The sequence below is a fragment of the Bombus flavifrons genome, chromosome 15 (assembly GCF_040668555.2).
Source record: "Bombus flavifrons isolate JBK064 chromosome 15, iyBomFlav1_principal, whole genome shotgun sequence".
NCBI classification, from domain to species: Eukaryota; Metazoa; Arthropoda; class Insecta; order Hymenoptera; family Apidae; genus Bombus; species Bombus flavifrons.
In genome coordinates this window covers 10348681-10356286 of record NC_138456.1, presented here as the reverse complement: position 1 = coordinate 10356286, position 7606 = coordinate 10348681, and the positions used below count along the sequence as shown (strand labels likewise).

Here is a 7606-nt window from a genome sequence, read left to right as displayed (position 1 = left end):
TCGCAGAACGAGGTTTAAAGTGGTTGCAAGTGAAGGGGGTGGTAGTCGCAATTCGTTTCAACGAGTGCTACAATCAGAGAGAGGATTCGAATTATCTTTCCTACCCTTGATGCGATAAAAGACTACGTACTATCATTTCGGCGATTAATATTTTGTCTATATGTTTAGTATTATTTATTATTATTATATTAGTTACATCATTAGTACTAATTTGGTAGAAGTAATTCGATAAATGTATTAGTAGTGGAAGATTAGCGCTGTTTTCAATAAATTAGATAATTGAAATAAAAATGGAAGCTTTTAGAATGTCTTAGGCATGTTTTATCCGAAACGAAGATAAAATTTGATCGAATGCATAATCTTATACCTTTGTAGTTTTTACTTCGTTCTTGCGATAGTACAAGGGGCTAAGATTTTAACAGATTTTAATTTGTAATTATTCCTAAAAACAACGAATATATTTTTTATTTATCGAAATTTCGTGCGTTTTTATTTTCATATGTACATACTATTAGATGTTTTGTTACTTTTCAGACCTATCAATCTATGTTTAGTTTTAGCTCGAAAGCTGCCATTGATCACTGTTAAAATACTATTTGTAGATATAAATTTTTCTATTGACATTTACACAACTATACGATCGATTGTTTTTAACCATGCTTTAATTCTATTTACATTACAGACGCGGTATGCATGAAATGTGTGTACCGCAAATTATCTCAGCTGAATGTGTTATCAAAGCAAATTTCCGAAAATATGAAAGCAGTGTTCAAAATTTGTTGATATCTGTCGCGAAATTTCTTTTTGCATATAAAACTTAATATTATCCAAACTTTAATATTTCTTGTACAAAAAGAATTAGTAGCAGCATGAACCTTACTAGCGTCGCATCTTGAATTGTACTTAAATTCATAATACGAAAACCAAACAATTAAATTGCGCGAACTATTACTATGAAATACAAGATGATCATTGTAATTTTTATTGCTCAAGTATTCTCAACTATTAGATGCTCAATTGACATCTTTTCATATTTCTATGAATATTTGATTTCTGCAAATATCCATTTCGGGTACACTTGAATTTAAAAAGTATAACTTTGTTTGATATATTTCCAAACACAGATATACAAGCAAATTACCGATACTATATCATTCATGCTAATTCAACATTATATTGACATTACCGATATAAAATGTTAATCATCAATGTTGTGTTACGAATATAAAAAAAAACCCGTTGTGCAAAAAACCTACTTGAGCTAATAAATAAAACACAGAGTAAGGAAATATTACTATTCATAGATATAAAAGATACCCCCCCCCCGATCATTATGCTTGCAGAAAGTTCTACGTAACACAATCAGTTATCCATATTGATTCGGACCTTTCGTTCTATGACATGATTGAGTGAGCGAAGGGATAAAAAAATATGCGACTCACAGTGCGGAGAAATTCGTCATCGTCATCGATGCTGCCCAGAAGCGGTTATAACAGAGGTCATCGAGGAAGAATTATCGGACTTCATGGTGGAAATGAAGACTGTGAAAAACCTTTAACAGAACGTATGATATTATAATTTGTTCATAAAGATAGAGTTTAGCATTTAGAAATTTAAAAAAAATGTAAGAATGATCTTTATTAAACATATAACTTTGATAATGAAAATAAGGATTGAAATTCCAATAATAATCTCTAATATAATAGTTTAAAATCTAAAAGTTAAAACTAATAATTTTTGAAGCATAGTTATGTATTTTCGTTTCATAATCAAATATTAAGACTTTAAGTTAGTTATTTGAAATAAAATACTTACATTATTTGCTTTTAAAGCACCATCAGATTCAGAGAACAGCGAAAAGCCGAGGTGGTGGAGAACCTTTAACAAATTATAAAATATTACAATTTATTCTCAAAAACATACAGTGTTGTTTATTTGAAAAGTTTAAGACAATGAAAAATGGAATTAATGATTCCATGAAACACGTTTGCATTCGTCTCATAATTTAATATTAATCTTTGAGATTTTAGTTCAATAGAAACTCTAATAATAATAATAAAGTAAATTGGGTTACAATATAAAAAGTACTTACATTGTTAAGATTGTGGAGAGGCTGTATCCTGTTGAGCACTGACTCTAATGCCGAAAATTTGAATTTAAAAAATGTATATACAAAAAACGAAAAATAAAAGACTACATGCTCGTTTATGTAATAATCGGCGAACAAACACTGACTCTAATTTCGCGTATGATTATTATAATTAGATTATACAGACCGCATTGCGCGCGGTCACGATCACAAACATTTACTAAAAAAAGCTGTATTAGTAGAAAAAAGAGTACTATATTTTATTTTCATATCTTACTATATTCATATTAGCTTTTGTAAAGAGAAATGATTGTTATTTAGATATATTATTTCAAAGTATCATAACCAATATTACGAAAATGGAATACGTCTGGGACAAATGAGATATGTCCTTAAGATAGATATGAATATTAGAAAATATCTCAAATATTTAAAAATACTGTAAATACGATGTAACTAATTTTTTAACAAAACTTTTGTAACAAATAAAAGTTGCTCGGTTAAACTTACTTGAAGAGCACGATAATATAACGCGTCAAAAGTTAAACATGTTTGTAATGGCGTCGCATTATAGAAATAATAAAAGTTATTGAAAAAGGTCAGGAGATGACGCTACTATAGAGAATTCGCGCGGGAAGTACAGCAAGATATTATTCATAACCTACTATGACTATTCAGAGATCTATTTCAGAATAATGAATTGAAACAATAAAATAATTCGTTTAGTTTATTTGGAATAAAAAAGTAATTCAATATATTCTAATTTATTAAAGTTAATATATTAAAATCTTTTCTAATTTCAACAAATAGTCTAAGAAAAGGTAGTAGAAGTATATATATATATATATATATATATATATATATATATATATATATATATAAGAGTACTTTCGTTATAACAAATGAAACATTCTTAATCATTTATGAATTAAAACGAAACGATAAACAAATTCAAAACCTATTTCAAAAGCAAATAATACAAGCTATCGGTGAGATTAACAGTCAAATATACAAATATGGTATTTGTATATAAAATATACAAAAATGGAAAAGGTTATTTAATTTTATCATAATAATCTTTAATAAACGAATAAGTGAATGTGTGATAATTAAACAAACCTAATAGTAGTGTATAAAGGCAGCAAACTAGTGATGGAACAAATTATTACGCAGTTAATAGGTTTCGCGACGCGAATTGATACATCTCACCGCTACGACTTTCGACAACTGAATGGTTCTACATATTACGTTTCGTCATGCGAAACAGTGGTGGGAATGTTTTGCTCGGCGTTAAGTCAAGCGTATCCGAATACGAATCGGTAAATTCTTCAAAATACTTTAAGAGAAATGTTTTTAAACAGTGAACAGTACAAAAGATAAAAATAAATGAGTGAGTTCGAAATTATGGGCATATTAGAAGAGAAATATATGTACGTTTGTTAATTTCATTTGGCCAAATAAAATTCAACGAGGAATATAGAGAATGAAATGAAGGTATATTTTTGATATATATTTTACTTGACCTATGGCGTATTAATTTATTATTCATACTGCTTTTAATAATTACAACCAACAAAAATATTGAATAACGTAAAGAATGTTCTAGAGAAGATAATAATTATAGCAATACCGTGAATGTCAAAACGCACGAATTAAACATATAGGTATATGTATAATAGATGAATATATGTACGTATTGTAGAACAGATGAAACGAAGGGTAGCTGTGACATGTAATTCCTTTTCTTGTCGCACGATTTCGTAATTTATGTCACTAATAGAATAATTTTGTGCAGACATCTCAGTTACTTTAACACTAATAAGTACAGAATAATGTATATGGTTTTCTTAATGAAGTGGCTTTAAATATTCGAATTAACAGATGCAGCCACTCAAATGTACGTTAGTATAGCATTATTTAATATGATTGCATCACTACAAAGAACAATGCAATAGTCTCGTCGTTGAGATTTTTAGAAAAGTTTGTTATATTTAAGATCCCGTCCCATAATTTCATTGTTAATAGCTCTGCACTATTTACACTTACGAACTGCATTATTACGCTATTGAATTCTCCAATTTTAGTCCTATACTATTAATTGTTTCACAAAAAATATAATGACTAATCACATACACGATGCACCTGTCGCAGAATAAAAGACGATACTGCGTTTTGACACTTGTGGCGCTGTGATCGTATCGATGAGTGATACATCGCGCAGAGAATCGATATTTGAATCCGTACGTTCACGAGTTTTTGGAGATAGTACTTTTATTATTTGTGTATAAATTAATTTTTGATTAGTTGAAATTTCATAACGGATTTCATAAATTTATCGCAGTACTGTAGTAGCAGTGTGTGGTGTACAACGTAAAACTGACACTTCAAAATCTATAACCACCATTTATATCCGACGCCTGATAACCCTCTTTTATGGATTTTTAGGAAAAATGCAACGTGTAAAAAGGTAAGGGAGAAAATGATTGGAATATATCTTCGTATTAATTTTACACATATACACAATGACTTTTATACCTGATAATTTTATATGGGTATATAGCAATGATACAATGCTTATTGACAAGTATGATATAACATTTTTCTTTTGGTTGGATAAACCTAACCAAAAAGTTTCCTACGTTATTATACTGTTAACATTAGAACGTAATATAAAAATAAGTTGCATCTACGTATTTTAATTTTTTAAAAGGTTAAACGATAAATCATCCAATTAATTACCTACTGACGTCTTTCGATACTTTAAACAACTTCCTTTTCATGTTAAACCACAAAATATTTTGTCCTTATTAAATCAATTTTATGTTCTTATTACATATTTCATAATGTCAGTTGACTTACCAATTTATGTTGCCTGATACTACGTAGAAATCAGAAACGGATCGTTCAAAGTCATAATTCTTCGCGTCTTGTAAGACACGTACCGCTACGTAAATTACGGCTAGTTTACAAGCCTGTAAGAAGGATAAAAAGAAAGAAGCGAATGTCCTCGTAATTGCTATCGACGTAGCTGCATATGCTCCGATCACACGGCTCGATCGCTCGCAAGTACGTGCTCCTACAAAATTTAGTGACTAGCGGTTTCCGCGACGATCTCAATTAATTTCCACGCAATTAACTTCCAATGCCTGGAGCGAGTCTCTACGCGTGAACTTCTCGTCGGTAAATCACAGCGATCATGCAGTGCGTGTATGCGTTATCCCCGTGGCTCCGTAGGTGAAAAGCCGTAGGTCGAAGGTGTAAGTGTTCCGCGAGGATGCGGATACACGGGGGTGAGAGAGGATTTAAAGCTCGTGCAAACACGCCGGATCTCTGTGCTAGCATAAATACGAGGAACAAGGTGGCAAATGGCACGAGGGTAGCTCGTTCCTTTCTCCCGTGTCCCATACCAACCCCCGGATCTTCTCTTGTTTCCGTGTACGAGGCGCGGACAACTTTAGTCTGTTCGGAAAAGTAAATGTCGAGAGGTTTATTCTGGCCGTTGTTTTGTTGGAAATTTCGTGCGTGAATGTGTTGATGGGGCATTTAATTAAACCGGCAAACCTTCTTGGTATCTTGTTAATAGGTTATTAATTATTAGACGAAGCAATGTGTTTTGGGTTTAATATTAACGTTAGGAGTTTACCAACTTTTGCGTACCGCATTTGAACATTTTCGCAATAAGATTTCCTTTAGCGCTATAAATCATACTAGAATTTCGAAAATCTCGAAAATACATGATTTAAGAATATTTCAAAGCGGGAAAAATGTCTACCTACAGTTTGAAGCCATACTCATTTTACTTAACTGTCCGAGAATCATACTATATTCCTTGGAATAACTTCATTTTATCGTTATGACGAAGAGAAACATTTTAGACCGAGAACGTTAGGAGGCTCACCCCGTACATCGTTAAGCGTATTCATGAACTTGGGACGGGATGGCTGATGGAAGGGAATTAAAATCACCCTACTTATTGTCGGCATGCGGCTTTTCGGCCATTCGGTGACGCACGTTGCTGGAAGATCAACTGATTTGATCGTACATGAGGGGTCGTGCTTTGTCATACATGGACCTAATATTTCTGAGAGGGTCGGTACGCCGCGATGGGTGACGCAAATTAGGTGAACCCGTTTGACTTGGATTTTAGTGGGGCGTCGACCGATCGCTGGTTAATTTAATTATACCGCACGAATACCGTTGGTCTTGTGTTTGCCACATTCCTACAGAAAATATTTCGTACAGAAAATAACGGGAATCGCGATGATCTCTCGTTTTAAATTCGTTATATACTGCTAATGCGATACACTTATCGGGTGTGAAATCGAATTTTACGTTACGTTTGAGTTTCCTGGTATCTTAAGCTTAATTATTTCTTGTTTCATTTAATGAATCGTAATAATTTCCTGTAACTACCGATAGAACGATTTAGATAATGGGTTATACCGTAGGTTCCGATCGTAAATACTTTCAATCGATAGCTCCGTGTTTGTAGCTTGCTATCTTATCTTTTCGTTAAATTTGTATTTCTTTCTAAAAAGAACCGTTTTACAGGAACAAGCGAGTAAACAAGTTATTAGTAAATGTTGTACTACAATGTCAAGATCCGTGTTATCCGATCTAGATAACGCGTAGAAAAGTTAAAAAGCATATCAGTACTTTTATTTCGAAAGGAATCGGACGTTGCTTAGAAGACCAATTGAATGCCATGTCCTATCAGCTGACATTTCCATTTCTTTTATAAACGAGTCTTTTCTACGGGTACGTTCGATCTCCTTAAATCCCCGGAAATCGCCAGGTTCGTCGAGCTCGCCGAAAAACAGCGATTCTCTCTTCTGTGGCCATTCAGCGGACATTTCTTCAAGGTGGAACAAGGCACCGGTTTTTTCCCGAATCACATTCTGCCTAGGTCAGCCGGATCTTCTCTCTTTCCCTGCCCTCGTCTCAGGGATCCTGTCCCTCCGATCCTACGCGGAACGACGATCCACCTCCGAGAAAACATCCCTTATGTAAGAATCGATACGCGTAGGAGAGGAGGATGTGCAGAGGGCAAACGAGGTGGCTGCAGAGATGGCGAGGGTGAAAGACAGAGAGAAAGAGAGAAGGAGGAATGGAAAGGGAAAAGGAAAGAGAGAGGGCGGGAAGTAGCACCGTTTCAGAGTTCCCTTAGCGATCTTACTCGAGCGCCGGAAACATCCCTTATCCTCGAGGTACCTCGAGATTCTTCTTCGCGTTTGAACTCTGCCACGTGAAACGTACCTCCTACCACTGGCGCGTACCGTTCTCCTCTCTCTCGACCTCCTCCTCTTTTCTTTCGGCCGCCGGTGGCGTTGTCGGTGTCGGTGCTTCTTCCTCTTCTTCCTTATTTTCTCTTCCCGGTCCGCCCACCCCGGAAGAGTCGGTAGATCGTCCCAGAGACGACCTACGCGTCCCGTGACGCGTACGTAGAACCTCGAGCTTGCAAGGATGCTCGAAGGTTGGGCCACCGTGGAGCGCAGATGGAGGACGAGGGATGGGGTT

The 7606-nt window shown here is 34.5% G+C and overlaps 1 long non-coding RNA gene across 1 annotated transcript; it reads right to left on the bottom strand.

Moving 5' to 3' along the window:
- Positions 1-1447: 1447 nt before the first annotated feature.
- LOC138187824 (uncharacterized) lies at positions 1448-3301 on the bottom strand. The gene is made up of 4 exons (XR_011175264.1): positions 3209-3301; positions 2093-2136; positions 1816-1878; positions 1448-1552 (listed from the first exon to the last, which is right to left on the bottom strand). It is a non-coding gene; the product is annotated as an uncharacterized LOC138187824 (long non-coding RNA).
- Positions 3302-7606: the final 4305 nt, after the last annotated feature.